This window comes from Zalophus californianus, chromosome 4, assembly GCF_009762305.2.
Source record: "Zalophus californianus isolate mZalCal1 chromosome 4, mZalCal1.pri.v2, whole genome shotgun sequence".
Taxonomy (NCBI): domain Eukaryota; kingdom Metazoa; phylum Chordata; class Mammalia; order Carnivora; family Otariidae; genus Zalophus; species Zalophus californianus.
The window spans coordinates 161,899,550-161,926,877 of NC_045598.1; the positions used below are offsets into that span (position 1 = coordinate 161,899,550).

General features: G+C 38.2%; 1 protein-coding gene across 2 annotated transcripts in view; it reads right to left on the reverse strand.

Moving 5' to 3' along the window:
- TMEM74 (transmembrane protein 74) overlaps positions 1 to 26,869 on the reverse strand; it is a 30,221-nt gene extending 3,352 nt beyond the window's left edge. Inside the window, exons 1-3 of one of the 2 annotated variants that reach the window (XM_027623119.1) lie at positions 26,748 to 26,869; positions 2,449 to 2,567; positions 1,380 to 1,861 (exon numbers count right to left, since the gene is read on the reverse strand). The gene's annotated coding sequence lies outside the window, so the exon portion shown is untranslated. The remainder of the gene's footprint in view (positions 1 to 1,379; positions 1,862 to 2,448; positions 2,568 to 26,747) is intronic. The other variant, XM_027623126.1, reaches the window with a different exon arrangement.
- Positions 26,870 to 27,328: the final 459 nt, after the last annotated feature.

The window sequence follows — 27,328 nt, forward strand, 5'->3', positions numbered from 1 at the left end:
CACAAACTGACAGTAAAAGACAAATTATAAACCCACAGAGTCACAGTTCTGTTGAGGTAAATGGGTGAGAAGCTATTAACAGAGTTCCAAAATTACCTTTGGAACTTTTCATCCAGACATGCCCTTACCCCCATGGCAGCATGGGACCTTTCTGTGATAGAGCTTTGGGTTGAACAGAACACTGTCTGCCTGCCTCTCTCTGCCTCTGCCATCCTACCAAGGAATAACAACTCACTTTTCACTATCACCAAGTACAGCAGTTTCAAGCAAGGGCCCTTTTTATTTTGCTTCCAAATTCCCAGCAATAGTTGATTTAGCCCATGGTTCGGGGGCTTATTATGCTCAAAATCCACAGCTCCAGCAGCTGGTAACCCATACAGACCCATGAGTAAGGCTTACCTAAGGTCTACCTAGCAACTCAAAATATGGGAGAGGGAATCCACACGTTTTCTGCTCTACGTTAAAGTTTGTTTTGTTATTTCTCTCCTGTTACCGAAGTTTCTCTGTAGCTAAAACAGAAAAAAACAAGTGCAAAGAACATACAACTGAACCAGAACTTTCCTTTAGCAAGTGGACACAGATCCCTACAGCCGGATCCCTCCATGAAGGAAGTGGTGTTACGGATTTGATCAATTCCTGAAATGAAAAATCGTCTCGCAGTTTCCTCAGACATGAGGTGCTCTGATTAACTTTTGGCACAATTAACTCATCACGTTGGACTACTCTGGATAAAATCGGCAGGGTCCCTTATGGGACTTCCAATTTATAACAAAGAGGGAAATAAATCTCCACTTAATTCTCTTCGCCTGCTTCTCTCTCTCTTTAAAGACAGACTCCGCTCGTTCCATCGGCGATATACTCGCTACACAGTCGATTCCCTTTGCAGCTCCATAATCCGGGGCTTCCACCCTCAGTAGAGAATGAATAATCCCATGGGGACCAGCTAAAAGGCTCTTTCCTTCCGTCTCCTGCCTCTCATCTCTCTGGTTAAGAGGGAGGTTAATGAAATTGCACCTCAAAGCAAGGGGACAGCACTATACCTCCTCCGTCTGCCATTGACTAAGAGCCTTAATATCTGCACTGGAACTAACTAATACGGGCGAGGCTGGTCTGGGGGAGGCGACCTCGGGATCCGTCCAGCGCGCCCTGTGCAGGGAGGGCGCGCAGCAAGCGCCGGGCAGCGGTGGCTCCTGCGAGATCAATTCATCCATTCCGGGTGAACCTCAAGGCACCCGAAGTCGGGCTGCGTTCGTCAAATACCCCGAGGCAGGGCAAGCACCTGGGGCAGGGAGTGAGGACGCGCTCCGCCGCTCCGCCAGGCTCCCGGGGTCTCTCCCTCGCCCCAGCGCCTCCTCCCGGTCCCGCTCTCCGGCACTCACCCCTGCCTTGACCACCACGTGCGGCTCGAGCACCGCGCTCGTTCCTGCGCCGCTCCTCGGGAAAGTCCCCCGATTCCCAGCCGTGGCACTTGTAGCCTCAGCGCGCCGCTGGGCACCACCGGGTGGGCAGCGCCTGCTGTGCCGGTTGGGAGGGGCCGGGTGGGGCGTGGCGCTCCTTCTTGCTGAGCATCCCGGGAGATGTAGTCCAGGGGCGGTCTCCCTGCCTCCCCCACCTTGTTTTTTCTCTCTTCCACGCTTTGCCCTTCCTGAAGACGTTGCGCTATATGTCCATACTCCTGATTGGCACGTTAGAAGAAATCGCTGGATCCTAAACTCAGGGTTGGGTCTTCCAGTCTCAGGTATGGCCACAGGATTGTGGGGGAAGGAGTGTATATTTAGTTCCAACACTGTGCCAGGCAATATGCATATTTTGTCTTATTTAATAAAACAGATCTTCGAAGTAGATTTTATTAATCTTCATCCTACAGATAAGGAAAGAGGCTCAGAGGAATTAAGTGTTTCATCCAAGGTTACAAAGACAATAAGTGGTAGCTAATAAAGTTTATTCAGAAATATGCTCCCAAAGTCATTGCCTTGCCCGCAAAATCAGGAGAAATATGACCGTTGAGGGATTGTCCTGTTTGCCTATGCATCCCCTGTGCCTAGCCAAGTGTTTAGTATCTGTTGAATTATGAATAGTAATGACGCAAAATAACAACAGTTAACATAAATAACACATTATTGCCAGGTTCTCTTCTAATCACTTTAGATACATTAACTCATTTAATGTTCACAATTAATTTTTAAATCCTATAAAAATTCTCGTTTTTATAGGTGAGGAAACTGAGATACAAAGAAGCTGAGTAATTTGTTCAAAGTTGTACACCTAGTACTCAGCAGAGGTGGGTCATGAACTCCACAATGTTCTAAGCATTATGTAAATTGAGTGAATGCAAGAAAGACCAGAAAGCAAGAAAATAACGGGTTGGGAATAAAAGGAAGGCTGTAGGTGAAGCTACTGAGTTATGACTCCCAGGATAGAACAAAGTAACTTCTTTGGGTCACTGACCTTTCTAACCATAGTGGATTGCAGCAGCCAACAGCCAAAAGGAATGTGTGGTTTGTGTATCATCTCCAAGTTTTCAGCATCGCCTTTGGGACTATTGTGGGGTTATTGATTGTTTTCATCTAAGGGAAGCAAAAGAAGGGCTATAATATTTATAACTTTTTGCTACTTGTGAGTAGCTCACATAAATTCTGTGGTTGCTGGCTTTCAAGTGATAAATCTCCTATAATGACGACTTTGTTGGTTTTCCTTTATATTGATAGAATCCATAGTATCGTAGTTCCAGGGACTTCACAATCCAACCCCTTTAAGATCTTTTTTCCCACGACTCCCTTTTAGCCAGTTAGGCCCACTTGTTGATAAGCATGCCATGTGTATTGTGCTTTCTTCTCCTTTGCTTATTACTCTGTTCTCCAGTGAGAATATCCTTCCTTCCATCCCCTATTCCTTCCACCCTTTGAGGACTGTCTCATCAGTCCATACCTGCAGGGGTGCCTTCTGTTTTTAGTACTTTATGTTTAAAAGGGAACACAAAGACACCATAGGGTATCTAGAAGAGAGCAACTGAGAAGTTGAAGAAACTTAAACCCACGTTGGACAGGAAGACACTGAAGGAACTCGGGATATTTAGTCAGAGGAGACTTAGTGGAAACAAAAACTAGCTTTAAATAATTTAAGGTTTATAAAAAAGAAGAGGAATTATATATCATGGTTAAAAGTGGTAAAAGCAGAACCAGTGACAATAATAGCATTTATTATTCCTGATGCATTCTCATCTTTAATTCTTACATCAATTCTATAAGGGAGCATGTATTATTGTACCCATTTTGCAATGTAGAAATTGAAGATCAAAAAAGTGGAGTCTCTATCCCAAGGTATAAGAACTAATAACTGTCAGAGCCAAGATTCTAACTTGGGCTGTCTGATTCCAGAACCTGGATCTTTTCACCACCACGCTATACTGAGCAATGCTTCACAGCAGAGCCTACATAGGAGGCGATAATATTTATTGCACTGGGATAAACATAAGAGGTTTCTCACGACCCTAGTTCTGGTGCTGTGACTACTTCAGGCCCTGCAGGACAGCTAGAAGCGTCAAGGGAATAAATAAGGCAGTACGTCATAATACAATGGAGCACCTGAGGATGATGGACACAGGGACTGGGAAGCTTTGGATAGCACTATCCCACTTAATAAGGAGATGGATTTGGGGCTGATTATAAGGAATAACATTCTAAGAACTTGAAATAGGATAATCTCATGAACGTGAATTTGGTATTACTGGAGAAGATAAAGAAAGAGCCATTTATTAGTGATGTCATGGAAAGGGTTCATCCAGTTGGATTAGAGGACCTCTACGGTTTCCCTGCTGAAGTGATTCTAAGTTACATCTCTTCCATGGATCCCTTTTCCTCAAAACCAGACCCCCAAAGATTCTGCTTCCTATGAACTCTACTAAGACCTGTCAGCCCTGGTATTTTTTATATTCATCAGCCACTGCCTTGTGATATTTCTTGTATGTCTAGATAACTACTGCGTATTATTCAACTCCTCACTTCGGTGCCTAAACCTCTAGCAGCAATTGTAAGCTCCTTCAGGTCAGTATTCATATATTAAATGTCTTATTACCTTCTGCAGAAAGTGCAATATTTCTGTTGGATACAGTGAGGGAAAATGAACTGATTCTGGAGATGATTATCTGTCTACATGATTGTCTCTCATGTCCTATTTCTATACATAGTACATTTGACTGTCTACATATTAGTGACCATTAAAAAATATCAACTCTGTGCCACACACTACAAAATCTCATTCAAAATTCTGCAGAAAAAGAATAAATGTAGACTGACTGAGCTCCTGTAAAGAAAAGCTCTGCAAAAACTATCAGTTGCAGGAATAACTTCATCTCTCTCTCCCCTAAGTCCATGTCTAAAACTTTCCTCAAAATCTGACCCAAGAATCTTTTTGAAGAGCCCTTCTTGTTCAGCATCACCAATTTCTTATTACCCTTCTAATTGGCATTCTAGTGGCATAATACATTTCCTTTTATATAGCCGTTTTACATATATAGAATTATTTAATTTATATTTTATACTGTTTTCTATGTGGTACCTCTTCCCAGATAAAATTTAAGTTCCTTTAGAACCAATATATTCTTTCTATAATTTTGAAGCAACACATGAGCATGAAACAGCAAAATATATAGGCAACAGAGGTTCCTCAATATGTGCTTATAAAACAGTTGACACTATGATATTAAAGTTTAAGTAATGATTCTGATCTTGCATAGTTTTTAAAATGTCACCTTTTTTTTTGTTTGCTTATACTCTGTGAGGTATGGGAGGAGCAATCATGATTACACTAAGTTGATCAATGAAAAAATAGATTCTGAGAAGTAATTTTACCAACTGAATCAAGTGAAGAGACTTGGAACAATCAGTCTCTTATAATGATGACTGCAGAGAGGATGCCTTCCAGTTTTCTCTCTTCAGCAATAACAATAAGAACTGATTGTAAGTAAATATCCTTCATGCATTTAGCGTTATTAGAAGAGGGTAGGCTGTAAGAAGGTAAGAAAGACATTTTTAAAATTGGCTATGTAGAGACTCAGTCATTTAATAACAATAATACAAGAAATATGATTTACTTTGTGCTCCAAAGCTGGGACTTCTGAATGATGGAAGAGAAGAGTAAAAATGACCAAAATTTAGAGTAATGATCTCATTTACCAACAAAATTCTAGGAACAAAAAAAGTAATATTAAATTTGAAAGTTTCCTTTAAATAAGAATGCTTACAGTGGCCAGGCAGGCATGTTACTTAAATTAATAAAGCACTGGATACAGACAGTTCGGGTCAGGGAAGACTGCAGCCAAATTGAGAGCAAGTGCTTCTTCCTAAAGGGAGCAGTATCCCCTAACTGCGTTACCTGATTTTTGTCTTGAGTGAATTCCGGTATCAATAAAAGTCAGGTATTCCAATTTGTATTCAAAAATTCAAAATATTTTAAATTTTAAATTTAAATTTAAAACAAATTTAAACCTGCATGGGTCAAAGAAAACATAACTACAGGAAACATTCATTTCCAGTAATAAGAAACTAGGTGATTTAGATCCATCCTCAGCAGTCTAGAAAAGCTAGACAAAATGTATAAAAGTCATGTGCTTGCAGACATGCAAATTTAACAAGACAGAGAAAAATTACTGGGCCAGAATCTAGAGAAGGAGAGAGGCTCAGAGAGGCAAGTCAGGAGCTTGGAGCTTCCTTTTACTTGGAGATGTTAGATAATTACAGAGGGAAGAGTTGAGAGGCTAAGGAGCTAAGGAGAGGGGGGAGTTGAGGTCCTGGGCCTACCAAAGAAAAGAATTGTAGTGAATCTGTTCCATTCCTTAAACTCTGGATTGGAATCCTGAAAGGTTGCATGCTGGCTAGCAGTATGAGCCAGAAGTTAGATAGACCCTCACAGGGAGCACACATCAGTTTGTTAAGATGTCAATCCCTAAAATTTAACCAAAGTGATTTCAAAGTGTTAGGACACCAGTTACTTGGCAGAGGCAGCATTCTCTGAAACAAAAACAAAAACAAAACAAAACAAAACAAACTAAGCATTATCTCAGACCAATTCTACAAATAATTATGCAAATATACAGACTCAGTAAAAAATAACCATGAAAAAAGGTCACATACTGTATAATTTTATATGTATATATAAAAAACATTTTCAAAATGACAAAATTATAGAGATGGAAAACAGATTAGTGGTTGCTGTGGGTTAAGGATTGTGGGGGGTGAGGGCGTGGGTGTGACTATAACTATAAGGGGTAGCATGAAGATCTTCATGGTGATGGAATAGTTCTGTATCTTGATCATGGTTCTGGTTACATGAACCTATGCATGTGGTAAACTGACAATTTTTTGGTTTGATATTCCATATAGTTACATAAAATGTAACCATTTGGAGGAAACTGAAGTGTACACAGATCTTTCTGTAGTATCTTTGCAACTTTCCAAAAATCTATAATTTTAAGATAAAAAGCACAAGAAACAAAAAACCGAGCACATCAGAAGATTAGATCACATGCATGAAAGCAAACAGAAACATAAAGCAATAGAAATGACCAATGGGAAGCCTCAGATATTGGAGAATTATAAATAGCGATGCTTACTGTGGTCAATGAAATAAGACAAAATTTAGAATTTTGCCAGGGATCTGGAAGTGAAAAATAAAAAACAACATAATCAAAATGAAGAACTCAAAAGATAAGAGATTAGACACAGTGAAGAGAAATGAGTGAATTGGAGACAGATCAAAGTAAAACATCTCAAACAAAGCACAAAGAGACAAAGGATGAAAAATAAAAAAGTGAAGGTAAAAGACATAGAAGCTTAGCAGTCAGGTTTCAAGCAGAAATTCTTGTGTCCAAGGAGTAAAGTTTTCTCTCTCTCCTTCTGGAAGGAGAGGAGAAGGAAGCTTTCTCTTGCTCCTGTAGATAAGCAGACAAAATCAATTTTTCTGATTCTCCCCTGTGATACAGATTTTGAAGTTCATATACATAGGACATTTGATTTTGCTGTCATGATATTGTCCCAGGAGTAAAAATTGCAGTGTTGGGAACCACATGGTCATTACTTTCTTTTTAAGTGAAAAATGATACTCTGTCTCTAATCCAAATACCATGTGCACATTCAGGATAAAATTAATAAATATGATTTAAAAAATAGTAAGGATGGAGAAAAGAAGCTAGCCACTAAAAAATTCTAATTGTAACTGCATTATTCCATTGATATTAAGTTAGTAATGAGGCAAAACTATACCAGAATATTTTGGGATATTGGCAAAACAATGAAGAAAAGCAAGAATGTGGTTATAAATGTCAAGATAGAGACTATTTTGCAAGGGATGGAGGAAATAGTGATTTGGAGAAGGCAAAAGAAGAGGCTTGTGAGGCATAGCACTGTTCTATTCTTGACCCAGATGTGCTTACATGGGTATTCTCCTTGAGCTAAATTATTGGAGGTGACTCTTTATTTCATGCACTGTTCTGTGTGTAGCAGATCATAATAAAAAAATAAACATGCCTTTGGAGAGGATTCAGGTTTCAAGTGCCTGCAATTCTTTGCATTAAGAATTTATATCAATCTAAGGATTTGTTCTATCTTAAGAAGAGCTTGAAGATGGTTTCTTCTAGCTTAGTTTCACCTGGCATATTGTTATGCTTGGAGGGTGGGCGAGTATGCAATCCTACGGTACCCCTGGTACTGTACTACCACGATCTTTTCCGTGGGGGAGGGGGAGGGGCAGATGGAGAGGGAGAGAGAGCCTTAGGCAGACTCCATGCTCAACAGAGAGCTCGGTGCAGGGCTGGATCTCATGACCCTGAAATCATGACCTGAGCCAAAATCAAGAGTCCACCGCTTAACTGACAGAGCCACCCAGGCGCCCCCTACAATGGTCTTTATTGTTGTTTATTCAAGAAATGTTTCAAATTCCTTTCACTCTCTCCTTGTCCTTTATCATATTCCTTTCTAGAGACAGGATCCAGTTTATTAGCCTATCACTCCACTGAAATTCTTTGCTCAAGTCGTTAATAACATTCAATAATTCAGCCACTCGCTCAAGTATTAATTGAATGTCAAAAGTTCTATGCTAAGTGCCTGATGTAGAGTAGTGAACTGCATGGATACATCCCACCTTTCAAGGAGTTTACAATCTGGTGGGGGATGTGTCAATTTAACAGACAAGTATAATGCCATTTCATCAGTGTTCTGATTGAGGAATAGATAATACAATGGGGACATACCTAACTCAGAATTGGCAGGTCAGAGTGGACCCCTGTATGATACAATATCTAGGTGAGACACATACAAAAAGAAATTAGCCCTTTGAAAAATGAGGTAGCATGTTGAAGAGTGGGTGACAATTGAGAAGTGAATTACTGCAACTGAAGAAAATTAAATATGTATACAATATGAAGTGTGAGGGGAAGAATGTCAAGTAATGATATTGGAAGTGTCAGTAGAGGAAAAATCACCTTTGGACTGTCAAGTAAGAATAAGGTGTGTACAGGACTTAATTCTAAAAACAGCAAAATGCCAATGGTGGCTTTTAAGTAGGAGAAAAATAAGATCATATGTGAATTTTAAAAAGTTCATTTTGGGGAATAGATTGAAGAGGAGTTAGCCTAGTGTAATCAAATAGTTTATAATAATCATGCAAGCAAGAGATAATGACAGTGAAATATAAATATAAAGATATAGATAAGTTACAAGAAAAAGATATATCATGCAATCATTGATCAGAAGGAGGCTGAAGCAGCTATAGTAAAGTGGGCTCCAGAACAATGAATGTGACCAGGGATAAGAGAAATAATGATGAAAGTTCCAATTCATCAAGAAGACACAACAACCACAAGTGTGGATGTACTCCCTACATCTCTGTGGGGCCACAGTTGCAGTTGTGCTGAATGGCATGTATGTGGAAATGATATGTATTAATCTCTGGGAGGAGGTAGTTAAGAATCTGCTGTTTCTGTCCATTTTACTCTTCATGCTATCTGCAATCTCTGTAATGCTAAAATGACCTTGAAGCCACAATGTGACAGCAGCCTGGACTGCTGAATCACAGCTTAGAGGAGAGCCACTTGATCCATATCAGACTCAGACGTGAGCACAACACAAACTTCTATCGTGGCAGTGAGGTTTTGAGCTCATTTGGCACAAGTTAGCCTTCTCTCCTTAATTTCTGTGGGCCAGAAAGGAGCTCAGAAAGTGGACAGAAAGGGTATGGTTATCTACCTATGTAGATTGTGGTTTAAGCAATTATTGTGTTTTGCTTTCCTTTACTATCAAGGAGAATAAAAGTTTTATTTTAGATTTTTCATATCATCCTTATTATTATTGCTAATCTTTTAAGTGATATTATTTCAGTCCTTAAACTGAGTTACCTTTCTACCTGAGTTTCCTTCCCTCATTTTCACTTTTTTTCCTATAAAATAAACATGCTTGAAAAGCATAATAACATTCTATAACTGTATTTCATACTTTTGAATATATGTCAGAGGAATAACCAAGTTGGATTCCTGTAAATATATAAACATGGATCTAGAGTATTACTTGCTTCAGTGTGTTTTATATATATAATATTAGTTTTTATATATTAATTTAAACATAATAAGTATATGTTGTATGTAGTATTAATATTTATATTAGCATAACTAAATATCCCTGGAAGAAAGGAGATTCTACTTTTTAAAAATTCAACAAGTGTTACTATTTTAGTGCTTCTGAGACCCTTTAACTGGCTAATGTATGATTTGACTCTAAGGGTAAGATATGTTTTCAGTTTTCCTAACTTTATAGGATCATGAGTCTTATTTTTCACAAAGCATCTTTTAGGACTATTGTTTTATAAAATAAACTTTGAGATACACTGCTTTTATAATTTTTATAGTCCTATCAAATAAGAATATTTCCTATTTTGATTCACATTTTTCAAGGCCCTTTATGGTTCAACTCTGTTATGCTACTGTTGGAGACCCTACTTTAATAAGTGTCTTAGGTGGTGGTTGTGCTTCATTATTTTTTTCTTATGTTGTTAAACTTTATGGTATATGGTTTGATTTTTTGGTATTTTATTATTATTGTTGTTAGTATCAGTATCAATTTTCTGACTCTGTTTGGTTCTTCTTCTATATATCTCCTTAGCCCAGTCTCTCATCATCTCTTGCTTGGACTACTGCAATTATCTGATGCATAGTACCTGAAAGGAACATAATAGTACTGCTAATTTGACTATTGTGAGGAAGAATTAAATAAAATGTATGCAAAGTACTTAGTGTTTGACACGTAAATGATCCCATAAATGTTAAAATATTATTATTTTTAGCTATTAATTTGCTTTTCAGCTGTTTCCATTATGTTGTTGAGTCCATCTCTTAATTTTTAAATTTCAACAATTATGTTTTTCACTTCCTCGACATTTAATTGTTTTCTTTTTTGTAACTATTTGTGCTATTTCTTATTTTATAAATCTAATGTCCTACCTTAAATCTTCAGGGATGTTAATTATATATGTTTTCACATTTATAGCCAATATCAATTTTGATTGCTCTTTTAAGTACTTTTTAGGTATAAGGTCTTCAATTTTGTCTGTCTTTCATGGAATGTCTTTCCTTGGATATTTATGGTCATTTGTGTTGTGTTTACCTTCACAGTAGAGATTGTATGCTGGATTTGCTGCTCTGTCTCTTTTGGTAGGTTCCTTGTAGTGGCTTCATGCTTCTTCAGTCATGTCTTACCTGCTTTTCATATTTTAGAAATTTCTCCTGATTTCTGCCCCACTGACAGTCCTACACATTTTTTAGGGACGCTTATTTGTGAGAAAGTTCTTCATGACTTGGCCTTTGCTAACTCTTCTTCCTCACCTCCCAGCATACATTCCAGCTTCATAAACTATCTGTAATTCACTGACTATTTCCAGCTGTACTCATAGCATTCCTTTTCCAAAGCTGCCTTTTCTACTTAGACTTGCTGCTTCTGAATTTCACTCCCTCAACTTGTCAATAGAGGTCAACTCCGCTAGAGCATGGTTTTCTCTGTAAAATTCTTTAACAACGCTTCCCCACCCTGGGTAGAATTGACCACTATTTTCTTTGTATCTCATTCTAACTCAGCTCTTACACACCCACCAGAGCACCAGTAATAAATATCTTTATTTGTCTATATGTGTGACAAGGAAGAACATTAGTCATAACTTAACCCCATGGTCTCCAACTTTTGCTTCCTTTCTAACGAGGGCAAATGTCAAGGAATGTCTTTCAATTTGCTGAGCTGGGTGATATATGAAAGTGCAATCTGGGAAGCTGAGAAAGATTAAATAGTGCTATATAAGGAAAGAGGTGGGAGAGGCAAATCCCAGAGTGAGAAGGAGGCTGAAATCAAACACTGAGAGGCTGGAAGACAGGGACTTTTGAGGAGGAGGGATAAAAAAAAAAATCACACACAGTGAAAGGAGATTAGGGAAGATTTTTTTGTGAGTAGGATAGGAAGAGGAAAAAGAAAAAGGTTGGGTAAAAAGTTTTCTGTGCAAGTGGATTTTCAGGTCCTCAAATTCTTGAGCCCAATATATTTCAAGAGTTAGGTGTTTTATTTGTTTTGGTTTGATTTGGGTTTTCTTTCTTTTTTTTTTTTTTTGTAGTTTAAAAAGCTAAAACTTTGCATATACAATATATTTTGTAACCCCAGTGGGATCTGGGGCAGCACCCTATGGTCAAACACATTAATATATTTTTCAGCAAAAAGTATAGATATTCACACTAGTTTGGATAAAGAAAGAATGTAAATAGCCTTTCATAAGTACACATTTGGTTTTGCTGCCACATGAATTGACTACAAATTAGTAAAAAAAAAAAAAAACAAAAAGAAAAAAAACACCCTTTTTGTTTTGAGTTTATTGGATTTCAGAATCATGACTAAGCAATTGTTGCCCTATATAAGCCTTGCCTTCACCTCCCTACCAGATCCTCCTGTTCTTACCTGGGCTCATCCATGTGTCCATGGTCAAATGCTGGGTCACGGATTGGGCTAGGATGACCTGAGCTGCGGTTGGCTTGTCTCTGTTCTGCCTGGTCTCCCATGATTCAGCCAACGAGACCAGGCTAATTCACAGGGTGGCAGCAGGGTTCCAAGAGAATGAGTAGAAGAACACAAAGCCTCTTGGAGGCTAAGCTCAACACTGTCATGTGGTCATTTCCAACGCATTTTTTTTTAAAATCAAATCATCAGCTTAGCTCAGATACAAGGGATAGGAAACCAGACTCTACCTCTTAAAGTGAGGATCTACAGAGTCACATTGCTAGAGTTGTAGAACAATTAGGATCATTTTTTTGCAATCAAGCTGCCATAACAATAAAATGCTGAGTCTGAACCTCAAGTGGGAATGGGTGAGAATTGATGTTATCTAGATCCAGTCACATAGTCACTGGTTGCCTTACCAATTTCAATTTCCCACCATTCTATTTAAAACAGTATTTGGATTTCCCTCTGAGTAGCCATCTTTCTCTTTTGTGTAGAAGCTTTGTGGTTTGGGGAAATTGACTCTACCCTCTGCTCAAGGGTACAAATCAATAAATTTATTCACATTCCCTCAGTTTACAGTGATTGGCTAGGGAATCAGTCCTAAGCAAACACGGGACTTCCTTAGCCACAACTGGCCAGCAATAGTCCAATCAAGGTAAAGTGCAGGATTTTGATCAATGATTGAGGATAGAGGGAGTATGTAGTCCCTATTTCTGCTTGGAATCACTGATAAGTTAGCCTATGGATAAAGCTGACACACAGGAAGAGGGAAGAAGCTAAAGAATCACAAAGATATGGAATGAAAGTCAAGGTTAAACTTCTAAATTTCTTTTAGCCTTTGATCTTCTTAGTAACTTGAGTCAACAAATCGCCACCTTGAGTTGGTTTTTCTAATACCTATGAAAGCATCCAAATGTGACATATTTTCATAACTTTTTCTATCTCATTAGACTTCTTGAGGTAGGTACCAGGTTGAATTTATCTCCTGTTTGAGCATAGCGCCTATCTCATGAGTGTTCTAAAATAAGTGTGTGGTTAAGAGCCCTATATTATCTAAAGTCTGTGGAAACATAGTTCTCCAGTATGAATAAAGTGGAAGCAATATCTATAAATAAAAGACAAAAGGCAGTAAGCAGAGCCCAACTCATAGGGCTCAGTTCATATTTATAAATGAATGTATAAATCAATTGATAAATGAAAAACTTTAACCTGAAATCTAACATTTTGTATAGTTCTATTTTGCTACAACAATATATATAAAAAAAAGTTACAAATAAATGCCTTTGGTTAGAAAAAAAGAAACCTAAATACACACACACACACACACACACAAGCCTCCTCTAACCAAAAGAAAGGAAATGTTCCAGAAAGGGTAATCCAGTCATATTTTTATAGATAGTGGGTTTCAGGATAAGAATAAGAAAAGGAAAAATAAACAACAGAAGAATTAAAGAACAAGTTCAAAGTGAAATATCATGAACATGTCAGTTCCACAAATAGTAGTCTAATTTTGTAATATATATAAGCACGCTAAGCCTAATTCTTTAAGTCCTTATTAACATTTGATTTCAGTGCTCCTAGGAAAAGGGAATTTGGTTATTTGGCAAGGAGTGTTGTGAAAATTAACTAGCATGGATGCTTGACTAAAATGAAAACCAAATAGCAGTGCAAAATGTTAGTTCTGTGAGACAGAGCCAGAGATCTTACATGGTAAGAATTCTGTCTTCCTTTGATCTTAGTGAGAATTAGAACGTAATGTATGTCTCAGCCTGCAAGATAAAACCCATCCTTTATAAAATCAAGACAAAGTAACTTTAAGCAGCAATAGAAATGAAGGGTAAATATTGGGGGAAAAACACTATAATGAACTGTGAAATGTGTAACGACAGAGTCTGTCCCTGTGCAGAATCAGTGTCACATTCACATTTGTTAAGCTATGACATCCGTCTATCAAAAATACTTTACAAATAATTAAGTGGATCATTATAGTATTATTCTATCTTCCTCTCACTGTGGGAGCAGACTAACTCATTACCAAATTCTCTTAACTCAACAGAGTCCTCATTTCTATGTTTATGCATCTATTAAAGTCTTACACATTCCTCACAGTCATATCAAATAAGAGTATTGCATAAATTTCTTCAAGACTTATGATTAGGATAATAAAAACAGATGCTATCTTCAAATAATACCAAAGAAGATGAAATTACAAATTTCAAGTACAGGACTCTTTGCTCATCTATAATTGGTGACTTTTTTTAAATTATGTTATGATCTGTACATCACATTTATTGCTTGACACATTAATGAAGTTTATAGAGCACACACACTCCAGTTAAGTACTATGCTAGATTCTGGGAATTAAAAAATAGAGATTACATATGATCAATATCTTTACTTTCAAGTTTTTCCCATGTAGTACAGGCTAGCTTGTAGAAGGAACATTTCCTTATTTTTTTCAAAAAAAAAAAAAAAAGCCAGAGAAGCCCCAGTGTTTTAGTCTACAATTGTTCCTGTGCAGTAAAAGTCTTACAGCCCATTTGCCTACTCACAAGATGCCTTAAATATCTCTGGAACTTAACCCAGTTGCTCAACTGAATCACTTCAGGTACCTGGCATTCTCTTAAGTAGAAGGGGTTGGTGATCTCTCTTAAACTAAATTCCTCTCCCTCTGTCTTCTCTCAACAACAGTGAAAATCTAAGTTCTCTTTGGGGAAAGATGGGAAGAAACTACCTTAAAATAATCAGTAACTTAAGCATTCATTTTATTCTCAAGCTAAACCAAAAGGGAAATAATTGGTACATTTTGTCATAGAAATTATAATGAAGTAAAAGACTCCAAAGTAATTCTCCTTCCATCTAACCGTGAACTAATAGTGAAAGACATTGTTACAGGCTTTTTATCCTCATAAATATTTTAAACTTCATGACCGGATGTGCTTGCTGTTTCTCTTAATTGAGCTATGAGAATCCAATCACTGGAGTGGGTTAGCACTTCTGACAATCTCGAGGGGTTTTCCTGCTATCTCTGCTGCCCCTAAAGAAACTGACTTTCAGTGGTTTGACCATTTGGAGGAGGGGTATGTTGATTTCAAATTAATGCATATTTTCAGACATTTGTGTAAATGTGGATAATATTTTTTTAATCTTACTTTCAGGAGATAAAATGATTTATATTTGGAAATGCACGATCCATCCAGAAATGTGTGGGTGTCATAGCCCTGTATCTCAGACCATAAATCTGTTCTCTCTCACTCTTAAAAAATAAATTGAATATGAACTTTTACTGCTTTCTCTTGAGTAACTTAGATGTTGAGGAGCTTTAGTCTTACTTCAATGCTCTCATAATCCTCTGCACCTATCCCTGAAATCACATTTACTACACTATTTGTCAATTCAGTTCCTAACTTCCCCACCAAAATGCAAGCCTCCTGTACAGCAGAGAATATAGCTTATTCATTTCAGTATCCTCAGTGCCTAGCAGAGTGTAAAACAAAAAAGTCAAAGCATATTAAGGAAAGAAGGAACAAAATATAGAGGAGGGGAATATGAAGATCATATTTTAGTTACATGGTAGGAGATGGTTAGAAATGTTTTAGTTAATGTGGTAGGAGATGGTTAAAAATTCTCTATTGTAACATCTACTTGGGAAAATCATGATATTTGTTAAAGCTTAACATGGTAGATTTGTCCAGGAGAAAAAAAAAACACTCAGGAATAGAAAATAATTTCAAACATGTAACAGGGCGGGACTAATTTTAGTAAACTTTTTAAAAGCACAGGGTCTCAAAAAGGCTATTTATTATCATGTCTCTAAAATACTACAAAAATGACAATATGAGCTGGAGTTGTAACAATTTGACCTTAACATTTATACTTCTTGTGGCTGGTTAAGACAAACAGTCACAAATTTTTTGACTCAACCAAAAAGTGGGATCTATGACCCCTCTCCTTGAATCTGAATGGAGTTCTGTCTTGTTACTATGCAATAGAATGCAGGAGAAGTGACACTGAGTGACTCTCAAAGCTAGGTCAAAAATGGCTCTGCACCTACCATCTTGTTTACTGTAACACTTGGAGCTGAGCCTCCAGGTAAGAGATCTGACTACTCTGCAAACAATAAGCAGGAAGCCTATGGAAGTGCTCAGTGGGCATCCCAGCTGACTTAGCAAACCATTTTCATCATCTGCCTTCCCTGTGAGTGAGCCATCTGGGACATTCAATCCCATTGAGCATTTATATACCTGTAGCCCAGCCATTATTTGACTGCATCTGCATAGAAGACCCCAAGAAATGTCCAGCTGAGCCCTTCCTGAATTTCTGACCACAAGATTGTGAGCAAAATAAAATAGTTGTTTTTATCTACTAACTTTTTATTTTTTATTTATTTTTTTAAAAGATTTTATTTATTTATTTGAGAGAGAGAATGAGATAGAGAGAGAGAGAGAGAGAGAGAGCATGAGAGGGGGGAGGGTCCGAGGGAGAAGCAGACTCACTGCTGAGCAGGGAGCCCGATGCGGGACTCGCTCCCGGGACTCCAGGATCATAACCTGAGCCTAAGGCAGTCGCTTAACCAACTGAGCCACCCAGGCGCCCCATCTGCTAACTTTTTAGAGTAATTTGTTACATAACACTATTAGCCAGAACACTCTAATTATGGAACCTCTAATCAAGACCTACATAAAGCAGTTGGCAGGTCAGGTAAGACTATGTTTAATAACATTTTTCAGACATAAGCAAAATTAAAACAATTTTGCTTTAAAATTTTTGAAGGAACTGAATCTAAATAGTTTATATTAGTGAAGGAGAATAGCTAAGTAAATAAGAATATTGGTCACATATACATCATTTAATGAGTTAGAAATAGTTGAGTATTTGTCACAGTTTATTGATTTAGAAAGCAAAGTTAGATAAACTTTTGGTTAGTCCATTGAAGAGCACACCTCATCTTTAAACATTTGTAAGGTTCATCATCGCAGTTACAGTTGAGATATATATGATGGACAACTAAGAAGAAAAACAGGGAAAACTGTCAGAAAAAAAACAGGTAATATTTTAGACAAAAGTCAGGGAAAAATGCTATTTCATCCATTAAGCAGAGATTATATAAGTAACATAAAACAAGGACTCCTGACAATGGTCCTTATGTCACAATTCTGGGACAGATATTCTAAAAGAGATCTCATATGGCCCAAAAGGAAGAAAAAAAAGAATTAATTCTCAAAAGGAGAATCCAGTGAATTTTTTTAAAGCCCCACAAAGTCTTTTAAACAGTCTTAAGAATGGCTGAGGCTTTTTCTTTTTATAAACGGCAGTTTAATGTAGAGTTTGTGGTAATCAACAGGTATTGAAAAAACCTCCCCTTGGCAATCTTGGATCTTAAACGTCTTTTGAAGTTTGAGTAGCTCACAATATGGCAGTCTAGAAATGAATGTAGCGCGGATCTTTCCTTCTGGGGGGACATTAATTCTGGGAATGAAAGTTCAGGACATTTAGTTTATGTGAATTGGCAGAAAGCTAATGTTCTCTGGGGAAATTTTAGTATATTGGCAATAATTATAATTGTCATAGCTCAGGTTTTATTCATAGCATGTGAGAAGAAATGACATTGCAAAGATATTTAAAGCACTCTCAGGCTTTTGACTTGCTTCAGTCTTTCTTACTATCTGTTCTCACTATCTCTCTCTTCCTCTTAACTCTTTTCAATTTCCTTCCCTGATTCTTTGAAAATAAAATTTTATTTTTATCAAAATATTTTATGCAAAGAAATATTGACAAAATTTAAATGCAAATAGTGTTGAAAGACATAAATACGACATTCACTTTTCCCCTTGTCCCGCTCCCTAGAGACAACTGCTTTCAACACAGTGAGCTTATTATCAAGATATTTATCACCATAATTTAAAAAATAAACATATACTGGGGCACCTGGGTGGGTCAGTCAGTTAAGCATCTGACTCTTGATTTCAGCTCAGGTCATGATCTCAGGGTTGTGAGATTAAGCCCCACGTCAGCCTCCACACTCAGCTTGGGATTCTGTCTCTTCCTCTGCCCCACCCCCCTTAAAATAAATAAAAAATAGCATATACAGCATTTTCTTCTTTATCAACAAAATGTTTTATTATGGTATATGAGCATTTAACTCACAATTCCTCTTCTCCCCTCCAACCCCTCACATCATGTCAGTATATTTCAGTCTTTAGTTAAAAGAATATGCGGTGCTTTTTGCCATTATGACTACATAAATATTGTTCATGCTGAACCAGGTAGAATACTATAATATTTCTGATTTCTTAGACAATTTATTTCCCCCGTAGTTACTGAAGTCCTCATTTTGTTTGTTTTTCATTTAATTTTCTTTGAACACCTGAGTTCTCTATAACTTTCCAATAGCTCTTTAAAATGCCTCTCAGTACAATTTACTTGGCCATCAAACATGTCAGATGAGCTTTAGTTCCAGGTATTTTTCCTGGAAACAGCTTTCAGGCTCTGATCTGAACAGGTTGCTCTCAAGGCCAGATAAACATGTTTTATTTCCTCCTGGAATGGTTGTTTACTTTCATCTTGGGAACTGCTTTTGCTTCTACACTTTGTTTCTTCCCCTTCTCCCCCACTTCTCTGGTGTATAATTTTAGTTTAAATCCAGCTGTAAGTAAAACAAACAACCCCCCCCCGTAAAACCAACGCCCCAAAAAGTTGCTTAAATATGGAAGTTTATTTGCTTTTATGTAAAAAGAATCTAGTGGTAGACAGTCTGGCCTGGTGATGTAGCTTTCCAAGTATCAGATACTCAGGCTCCTTATTTTGCTCCTTGGCCATACTTCCTGTGTTGCCTCCTGGTGAGAGAGAGTTGCTTAGTCTTAGCCATCATGTTTTCATTCCAACTACTATCAAGAAGGAAGGGTGATAAAAAGGTACATCTTCTCCCTTAAAAGCACTTTTCTTACATTTTCTGGGCCAAAACATAGTTCCTTGGCTATATCAACTTCAAGGGAGTTTGGGAAATAAATTCTTTTATCTGAGCTGCAATATTTCCATCTAATATTTGGAATTGTATTATTGAGTACAACGTGTATAATGGATGTTGGGAGGTAACTACTACAATCTGCCATAATCGGCCTCATTGGATGGGAGTGGGAGGAATCAGGAGTGGGCAGAGGGAGAAGTCACAGGGTGAGGTAGGCTGGGTGACATCCTCAGCCCTGGAAGCTCAAGAGCTAGAGATGTCCCTTTGGGGTCATAATACCTGAATCTTTATATCCCTGCCTCTATCAATTATTAGATGAGGGTGCCTCTGAGAAGCACATGATTTTGGGTGAAGCAGCTCTTTTTAACTAAGGCAATCTCTGAAGAGACTAATAGCTCTGTTTGACAGCCCTACCTATCTACTTTTTTTTTTTACCTACCAGGGTAAAAAGTACTCCTCTGAAGAGAAATCTAGAGAGCTCAGTCCCATTGTTACCATCAACCACAAGAGACTAGTTTCTACAAAATATTTTTCAAAGTCTCCTTAGCTAAGGGCAGTATGGATAGGAATGCTTGAGTGCAAGTTGAAAACAGGATCATTGAGTGAATACAAATTACTACTACTGAGGTCTATCTCAGAGTATCACGAAGCTCTTTGAGTATGGTAGAAAATGTAAAAGATCTTAGTCACTGTTTTGCAAATAAGTATATTTGAGAATCCATGCTTCCAATACCATTACTTAGAACCTATTTCCTGTTCTGAAAACTGGACGTTCCTCCCTGGGAATGAGGAGACAAATCTAATTCTAATTTTAGTGTCTCCCCTAACAATGTCCCATCCTAGGCAAATCCTTTCTTAATATGTTGCTCATGTGGTGCCCCTTTGACTCCTTTATACACCTGCATGTACACAGCCATGTACACAGTTTATATGAAGTGTCTTTGCCATGTGCTCTCATGAAACCTGCCCATATACCCAAGCCCTTCACATAATCTGAAGATATTTCCAGGGGTCATCCTAATGTCATCATCACAGTAGCCTGGACATGTGGCCCTGGTTGCTACAGAAGAGATAAATAAATAAGCATAAGGATGAAGGACCCTTTTCTTTCAAAGTTCAAGCCTGCTCTGATGGATGGAGATGGTTTCACTAACGTTTTATGGCTGGAAAGGAAATTAAGGCCCTGAAAGGAAACTCATGAGGTAAGGAAAAGCCTGGACTGGTAACCCAGGTTCAAAATCTAGACATAGGTGTTGATAGCAAGGGCTGTTTTCAGTTCCACATTCTAGTGGTTGAACTGTCATTTTGGAACCCAGATCACAGGTACCACTGTGACCTGTTCCGAACTGGGCCAATTAAGGAATTACTGAAGCACGGGACTCTATGGGACCAGTGTTCAACTCCATCATTGTGGTAAAGACAGAAGCAATATAGACAGAAACCTGGGTTCCACTGGCAAGCCAGTCGGATTTTTCTGTTTTCTATGCCTAAGCAGAACAGACTCTTTTGTACGGATTAAGGCACAAGAGTTCTTAAATAATTTAGGAACGGAAATGGCCTCAAGAAGATTCTTAGCTTCCTGCTTATTTGACTATATGGAGACTGGATTAATTCATTTAAAAATAAAATAAAAGTGACTGTTATAGACTGAATGTTTGTGGCCACCCCCACCCCCCAACATGTATATGTTGTAGCTTTAACTCCTGGTGTGACTGTATTAGGAGCATTTTAAAGGTAATTAAGGTTAAATGAGGTCATAAGTGTTGGGCCCTGATCTGATAGGGTAGTGTTCTTAAAAGACACCAAAGGGTTTCCCACCCCAGTCTCTCTCTCTCTCTCTCTCTCTCTCTCTCTCTCTCTCTCTCTCTCTGTCTATCTCTCTGTATGTGTGTCTCTCTCTCCACCATGTGAGAACATAGCAAGAATGTGGCTGTCTGCAAGTCAGGAAGGGAGCTGTCAGGAAGGGAACTCTCATCAGGAAGCAGATTGGCCAGAATCTTTATCTTGGACTTCTAGCCTTCATGATCATGAGACAATAAATTTCTGTTACTTAAGCCACCCACTCAGTGATATTTGTTACAGCAGCCTGAGCCAACTAATACAGTGACCACTTTTGTACTCCAAGCTAATGAAATAGGTCATAATAGTCACATCAAAATAATGAAGAACTTTTTTCCTGGTTAGAGGTATAGGGTCAAGTTGAGAGGGAGCAAATGTATACAGTATCACAAGCATAAAAATGGAAAGTTACTTCTAATGCTCTCAAACACTCACATGGAAGCCACACAGAAGTAAGAATTTAAAGAAAAATTCTGAGTCCTGGTGACCTTGTTACTCAGAGTCACTTTCAAATTGTATTCAGGTGGCCATCTGTTACCCCAGGCTAACTAATATGGCTTTTTTTTTTATTTTAAAGATTTTATTTATTTATTTGACAGAGAGAGTGGGAGAGCACAAGCAGGGGGAGCAGTAGAAGGAGAGGGAGAAGCAGGCTCCCTTCCAAGCAGCCGTGCTTGGAAGGGAGCCCAATGCAGGGCTTGATCCCAGGATCCTGGGATCATGACCCAAGCCAAAGGCAGATGCTTAACCAACTGAGCCACCCCAGCACCCCTTAATATGGCATTTTAAAAGACCAAGCAAAGAAGGGATTTTCTCTGTGGTCTGAATATTGCCAATACAAAGTCCTGGAGTGATTTTTAAGAATCTTCATCTCTCTGTGATGATGTTCATACATGATAACTTTTGTAAATGTCTTTTTTTCTTTATTCTTAAAGGAATAGAAAGTGGAATAAAAAAATCTATTAAAATCAATGATCTTTAATTCAATTCTGGGATGATTAAGTAACTAAAGCACATTACCTATGACCATTTAATGTGATATAATACCTCTGCTGTGGGAAGTCATAAATAAAATTCTGTTACATTTCAATGTTTCTTTTTTTCTTTATAAACTAAGATGGACTCTGTCTTTATTTATTAGTTAAAAAGGACACTGATGGTGATGAGGTGGCTACATAAAGTGACATGGGAATAACCTTTCCAGGATCAATACAGTGATTCTGATGTCTGAGCAATATTACTAATTCTCTCTTACCTGAGTGACAGACTGAAAGCATAGAAACATCATGAAAAAATTTACTGAGCTTAAGACCCAAGCAATTTATTATTAATTTCCAGTTAGTATTGAAAGAAGGCAACTGTGACTCAAGCCTGAGTTCTTGGTCATCTGGAAATTTAAGCACTGGAATGTATCTTTTGAGGGAGATTTTGAAAATCAGGCTTTTTTAAGAAAAAGAAAAGCACCAAAGAAAAATTCATTTCTATGGATAAGTTGTAACCTGCTCAGTTCTCTCTCCCATGTCAGTCATGGATTTTTAAGTCACCCAGGTATGGGCTTGATCCCGGGTTCCACTATATGACTTTGAATATTCTTCTTTTTCCTTTTCTGTAAAGTATGATAGGATGATAGTGAGGATTATAGGAGAACATACATAGGATACATTTAGTACAGGACCTGGCACACAGCAGCCACTCAATATATCATAGCTACTGCTATTTTGAAGATCCTGCTGATGCTGCTAATGGTGATAAGTATGCTAAGGCAAGAGTAGAAAGAGCTTCCTTCCTATGTTTGTTATATTCACTCAACACTGATTCTGTAGATATTCATGAAGCATCTACCATGAGTCCGACTCTGGGTTAGACATATGGTATAAAGAAGAAAACAAAATAGATATGACTCTTGTGTTTATTTGCTTATATGCTGGTCATGAGGCAGATTTAAACTGAGAATCATAAATGTAAATATAGAAATGCAAATAAAGATAAACATTCTAAAGAAAAACTCACTATGGGCTATGGGAGAATACAAAAGGGGATGGGAGACGGAGGGGTGAAGAAGGGCCTCTTTGGGGAAGGATTGCTAAGACCTGGAGAAGTAGAATGTGATAATAGGCAAATAGTTTAATGAAGAGCCCTCCAAGTAGAGGGATAGTCTGTGCAAAGGCCCTTGGGTGGGGAAAAAATACACGTACCTGAAGAACTGCAAGAAGACTAAGGGGGCTGAAAGTGAGTTGAATGGGAATGAAGGGAAGTGGTAGGACATGGAGAGGGAGAAGTAGACAGGGGCCAGATTGGAGTTGTCAGAGACGAGAGTTTTTCCTAAGTGCAATGAAAAGTCATTTTGAATACAAGAGTGACATAATCCAGTCTACATGTTTTAAAAAACCCTTTGACATCACTGTAGCTAATGGAGTAGAAAGATGCAGGTGCAGAACAGGATGATGACTAGTTAAAAGCTGTGGTCTTATTCCAGGGAGGGTATAGTAGCAGCTTAAGGAAGTGTCATGGCAGTAGAGAAGGAGATGGATGAATATTTTATATGTGTATTGCCTGACATATTATCTTGTTATCATAATTATTGTATAGATGGTATGCATATATATATACATCTTCAGCTGCACCCCATCTTTACAATAATTATGATGACAGTAATAAAATAAGCAAAAAAAGCACTTGACAAAATACAGCATCCTCTCCTGATTAAAACTCTTCAGAGTATAGGGATAGAGGGAATATTCCTCAAGTTCATAAAATCCATCTATGAAAAACCCACAGCGAATATCATCCTCAATGGGGAAAAGCTGAGAGCCTTTCCCTTAAGATCAGGAACATGGCAAGGATGCCCACTCTCACCACTATTGTTCAACATAGTACTAGAAGTCCTAGCAACAACAATCAGACAACAAAAAGAAATAAAAGGTATTCAAATTGGCAAAGAAGAAGTCAAACTCTCTCTCTTCGCAGATGACATGATACTTTATGTGGAAAATCCAAAAGACTCCACCACCAAATTACTAGAACTCATACAATAATTCAGTAAAATGTGGCAGGATACAAAATCAATGCACAGAAATCGGTTGCTTTCTTATACACTAACAATGCAACTGCAGAAAGAGAAATTAGAGAAATGATTCCATTTACAATAGCACCAAAAACCATATGATACCTGGGAATAAACATAACCGAAGAGGTAAAGGATCTATACTATAGGAACACTCATGAAAGAAACTGAAGAAGACACAAAAAGATGGAAAAGCATTCCATGCTCATGGATCGGAAGAATAAATATTGTTAAAATGTTAAAATGTCTATGCTACCCAGAGCAATCTATACCTTCAGTGCCATCCCAATCAAAACTCCAATGACATTTTTCAAAGTACTGGAACAAACAATCCTAAAATTTGTATGGAATCAGAAAAGACCCCGAATCACCAAGGAAATGTTGAAAAAGAAAAACAAAGCTGGGGGCAATCATGTTGCCTGATTTCAAGCTATATTACAAAGCAGTGATCACCAAGACAGCATGGTACTGGCACAAAAACAGACATATAGACCAATGGAACAGAATAGAGAGCCCAGATATGGACCCTCAACTCTATAGTCAAAGAATCTTTGACAAAGCAGGAAAAAATATGCAATGGAAAAAAGACAGTCTCTTCAATAAATGGTGCTGGGAAAATTGGACAGCTATATACAGAAGAATGAAACTCGACCATTCTGTAACACCATACACAAAGATAAACTCAAAATGGATGAAAGACCTCCATGTGAGACAGGAATCCATCAAAATCCTAGAGGAGAACATAGGCAGTAACCTCTTTGACATCGGCCACAGCAACTTCTTTCAAGATTCATCTCCAAAGGCTAGTGAAACAAAACCAAAAATGAACTTTTGGGACTTCATCAAGATAAAAAGCTTCTGCACAGCAAAGGAAACAGTCAACAAAACAAAGAGGCAACCCACAGAATGGGAGAAGATATATGCAAATATCAAACTCAACACCCAAAAAATAAATAATCAAGTCCAAAAATGGCAGACATTTCTCCAAAGAAGACATACAAATGGTTAACAAACACATGAAAAAATGTTCATCATCATTAGCCATCAGGGAAATTCAAAACAAAACCACATTTGATACCACCTTACACCAGTTAGAATGGCAAAAATGGACAAGGCAAGAAACAACAAATGTTGGAGAGGTTGTGGAGAAAGGGGAACCCTCTTACACTGTTGGCGGGAATGCAAGTTGCTACAGCCACTTTGGAAAACAGTGTGGAGGTGCCTCAAAAAATTAAAAATAGAGCTACCCTATGACCCAGCAATTGTACTACTGGGTATTTACCCCAAAGACACAGATGTAGTGAAAAGAAGGGCCACATGCACCCCAATGTTCATAGCAGCAATGTCTGCAATAGCCAAACTGTGGAAAGAGCCGAGATGCCCTTCAACAGACGAATGGATAAAGAAGATGTGGTCCATATATACAATGGAATATTACTCAGCCACCAGAAAGGATGAATACCCAACTTTTACATCCACATGGATGGGACTGGAGGAGATTATGCTAAGTGAAATAAGTCAAGCAGAGAAAGTCAATTATCATATGGTTTCACTTATTTGTGGAACATAAGGAATAGCAGGGAGGACATTAGGAGAAGGAAGGGAAAAATGAAGCGGGGGCGGAAATCAAAGGGAGAGATGAACCATGAGAGACTATGGACTCTGAGAAGCAAACAGGGCTTTAGACGGGAGGGGGTGGGGGGATGGGTTAGCCTGGTGATGGGTATTAGGGAGGGCACGTACTGCATGGAGCCCTGGGTGTTATAAAAAAACAAGCATGGATCACTACATCAAAAACTAATGATGTATTGTATGGTGACTAACATAACATAATAAAATAAAATTTAAAAAATAATAATATGCCAGGCAATTTAAAAGTAGGGTTGCTGGGATCTTATCTTCTGTCTTGATTCTAAAACTCATATCCTTAAGCGTTCCCCTATAGTGCACTTGCCACCTGATCTGGAGAATATGTGTAGATTCTATCCCTCTGCACTGGTATCAGAGATTTTCTTCAGCTTCTGAAGCCTCAGGTTCTGGAGTGACCTCAGGGACAGGGGCTCTGCCAGGAGCATCTGTCTGAGGCAGTTGCGGTCAGTTCTAAATCTGCTGCAATACCAGTATCATGGGTGGCTCTAGGCGCTCTCCTCCAGAGTGCTCTAGTGTTTCAGAAAAGTGGCCTTTATAGAAAGTAAGAGGAATTATTGAAGCTTTCCCCTTGCACATTGGGAAGAATGGAATGGTAATTGCTTTATATTGTGTGGTGCTGCAGATAATCAAGCAGAAGAATTGGAATAAGCGTTTTGAAAGGAATGTGGAAGATCACCAAGCCAGAAGTGTTTTAATAAGAGGAGCAGGGTACAAAACCTGAGCAGTAGCAGGTGGAAAATAAAGTATTCAGAGTAGATCACTAAGACGATATGCTTTGGTGGGGGAAGGGAAGAGGAGAATAGACTGATAAAATCTAAAGATCTTGACATAGTTGCAGAGAGGACGCGTGGAAGAGCATGTCAGGTGTTAGAGGAAAATGCAGCAATAATTAATACCATTATTGAAAGGTTACTGTATGCAATTAAATACATCACCTCGTTTAATTCATTCCCACAGCTGCTCTTATTTAGCAAGGCTTAAAGATATCAAGAAAATTGCCTTGTATTACACAGCTAATACATGGCAGAGTCAGTATATTACAACTGTCTGCCTCCCGTTTTGAACTCAAATACTATATTCTTCTGACATGAAGGGGAGGACAGGGGCATGGATTTTGAATGAATCCTCTCTATAATTCTTGTCTCTAATCACAAAGGGAAAGGGAGCCCATAAAGAGAGTACAAAAGAAGAGAAGAAAATACATTACCTGTCTAGGCTTTAGAATGACCTCTCTTTAGAAGACAACCATTCTGAGAGATTAAAGTGAAGGCTGCAAAGCTTGACAAACAGCACAGGCAAATCCTAAAATGCTGTATCTCTAGTGACAGAATGAGGTTTCTTGGGAGTTACTGCAGATACCAGACAAACAGCGAACATTTTGAATCATGCATGGGAAATAATAAGAGTGAGGAAATTTCTGTTCTGACTGTCCCCTTCTTTAGTTTGACATATTGTGTGTGTGGTAGCGGGGGGTGCGGGGGGCGGATCTGCACTAGAATTTAGAAATGTTAAAATGTATGTGATGTCACCAGGCAGAATTTAACTGATTGCCATTTGGTCAAGGGAGCCTATTTCTAGTGAGAGAATATATTATCCAAGACAGAAGGGACTTCTAGATCAAAGGCCGATGCTGGTAGGGAGGAAGACAGTATGCTCCTGAGATCTGTGACTTAAAATAGTCACACAGCTAATTGCTGGTTACAATGATGGCTGCCATTTATCAAGCACTTCTTAAGCTAGGCATTGTTCTAAGAGCTTCCCATGCTTTAATATCATAGCATTGAATTC